The 2,932-nt window shown below is 40.5% G+C and overlaps 1 pseudogene; it reads left to right on the top strand.

Annotated features, from left to right (window-relative positions):
- Positions 1-1,133: 1,133 nt before the first annotated feature.
- LOC127078451 (beta-adaptin-like protein B) lies at positions 1,134-2,120 on the top strand (annotated as a pseudogene).
- The last annotated feature ends 812 nt before the right edge of the window (positions 2,121-2,932 follow it).

Genomic DNA, 2,932 nt, shown 5'->3' with positions numbered 1-2,932 from the left:
GCTCCAACCGGGAGTGGTAAGACTATATGTGCAGAATTTGCAATTTTGAGAAATCATCAAAAAGGGCTTAAAGTGTCCAAGGATGCAGGCAATGACAAAACCAACTTACGCCGCAATTTCTCAACATGCCAAGAATGAGAAACCTGCCTTTGTATTTGTACCTACAAGAAAGCATGTCCGATTGGCGGCTATGGATCTGATTACATACTCACGTGCAGGAGATAAGTCGTTTTATTGCGGTACACAAAAGAACTTGAACCTTTTCTTAACAAGATTAGTGATAAAATGTTAAAAGTCACATTACGTGAAGGGGTTGGCTACTTGCACGAGGGCTTGAACAATCTTGATCATGACATTGTGGCACAATTATTTGAAGCTGGTTGGATTCAAGTATGTGTTTTAAGTAGTTTCCATGTGCTACAAAGTGACTTTGTCAGCTCATTTGGTGGTTGTGATGGGCACACAATATTATCATGGGCGGGAGAATGCACCAAAAGACTACCCTGCAGCACCATGAAAAATATGCAAAGGAAGGCAGCTCAAAGCAGTTACGGTATCACCTGAAACCAATAAAAAAGGACAAGTTTAAATTTCAAAATTCACAACAACAAAAAGCCAGTTGGCAGCATGTTGTAAAAATGCACCCGTGAGCCATCACATGTTACCAAAAATCCAACCACCTGTTGCTGACACTGATTATCCTGCTTCTGCTGGAAGCCATGATACTCCTCAGTCTATGCCGCACTTCTTTGACGCATCAAAAAGTCATAATGAATTTTCCCAAGAAACAGTATCCAAAAATATCAATAAAAACCATGAAATCCCCAATTCTCACCGAACCAGAAGACATAGTTGATTACAACAGAGACACCGTCCCTAACAAAGACATAATTCTTGGCGGCGAAAGAGTCAACATTCCGTTCCCGTGTGATTGCATCAACGGCGACTTTCTTGCTCATATTTTTAGTTACGATGTTCAAACCGGAGACATATATGCTTCTGTTGCTGGATCCAACTATGCTAATTTAACCAATGTTCAATGGTTGAGAAACTTCAATACTTATCCGCCGAATAGTATTCCTGATACTGGAACGTTGAATGTTATGATTAATTGTTCTTGTGGAGATAAAGTGATTGCTGCTATGACTGTTGGAAAGGATGTGTCGTCGTTGTTCACAGACATGGTGAATTGTATGCAGACAGAAAATTTGGAGCTGGAAAAGTTGGTCTACTTGTATTTGATAAATTATGCAAAGAGCTAGCTTGACCTTGCTATACTTGCAGTAAATACATTTGTGAAAGATTCTCAAGATCCAAATCCTTTAATTCGTGCCTTAGCTGTGCGGACAATGGGGTGCATTCGTGTGGATAAAATTACCGAGTATTTGTGTGATCCCCTTCAAAGATGTCTAAAGGACGATGATCCATATGTTCGCAAGACAGCAGCCATTTGTGTAGCAAAGCTCTATGACATTAATGCAAAGTTGGTTGAGGACAGGGGATTTTTGGAATCGCTGAAGGATTTGATATCTGATAATAATCCAATGGTTGTAGCTAATGTTGTCGCGGCACTTGCTGAAATTCAGGACAATAGCAGTAGACCCATCTTTGAGATCACTAGCCATACACTGTCAAAGCTCCTCACTGCGTTAAATGAATGTACAGAATGGGGTCAAGTTTTTATATTGGATGCTCTATCTAGATACAAGGCTGCTGATGCGCGTGAGGCAGAGAACATTGTAGAAAGAGTTACGCCACGGTTACAGCATGCCAATTGTGCAGTTGTACTATCGGCTGTTAAGATGATCCTTCAACAAATGGAGCTCATCACCAGTACTGATGTGGTCCGGAATCTTTGCAAAAAGATGGCCCCTCCTCTTGTGACATTACTCTCAGCAGAACCTGAGATACAATTTGTTGCCCTGCGAAATATCAATCTTATTGTACAAAGAAGACCGACAATTCTTGCACATGAAATTAAGGTGTTCTTCTGCAAATACAATGATCCTGTCTATGTGAAAATGGAGAAATTAGAAATTATGATAAAGCTTGCTTCAGACCGAAATATGGACCAGGTTTTATTGGAATTTAAGGAAATGCATTAATTTGCCGGCTTACCGATGGAATTCGCCCATGATGGAATAGGCATCAAACCAAAGCATCCTGCAATGCACCAGTAACAACAAGTCAGCAACAACGGGTAACAAGAAACCAACTGAATCCAAAAACATTCAGTGTAAATAACCAGAAGCATCAATGCATAATTCATGAATGTGTGTGTCAATGACCAATCTACCGTGAACACAAGTCAAGCCATGAAATATTGATCCAAATGGAGCTACCAACACATTGGATTTACAGGACTTGTTATCCCGTTGTAATGGCTATCCTTGAGGCATGAATTTGGAAGCAAATGCATTGGTCCTGTATCCTGCAGTGGCCAAAACCAACATGAGCCTCACATAAGAAAAACAATGCTAACACGCTTAAACCACCTGATGAACTGAACGAAGGGATCCAGCAGGGCAATGCAAGGCCAATTCAATAAGGTTGCAGCAAACCATGCTCACCATTCTTTTACTGCGGTAAAAAAAAAAGAGGGGGGAACACATTAATCAGTCAAATTGCAAAATCCAAAGTGCAAAATCATTAACCAACAGTCAGAGGGCAAAGTCCAAAAACATCCCAAATTGGTATGAGGTCAAAGCAGAGAGGAAAGTTTGTGAAGGATACCTTTTCTTGAATCTAACATGGATAGGGTAATTCTGTGTCTGAGCATCCAAAATGATTTGCAGAAACACTCCTTTTGAACAGCAAGGACCCCATTTGTAACCCTAATTCACAGAATATAAAGAGGAGAGGCAAATCAGTAAAAAAGACCTAGAGGCGGAAAAGAGGAGCACAACAAAAACCCTAGAGAACAACAAAGAAC

This window comes from Lathyrus oleraceus, chromosome 5 (assembly GCF_024323335.1).
Source record: "Lathyrus oleraceus cultivar Zhongwan6 chromosome 5, CAAS_Psat_ZW6_1.0, whole genome shotgun sequence".
NCBI lineage: Eukaryota > Viridiplantae > Streptophyta > Magnoliopsida > Fabales > Fabaceae > Lathyrus > Lathyrus oleraceus.
This window is presented reverse-complemented; position numbering and strand designations above follow the sequence as displayed.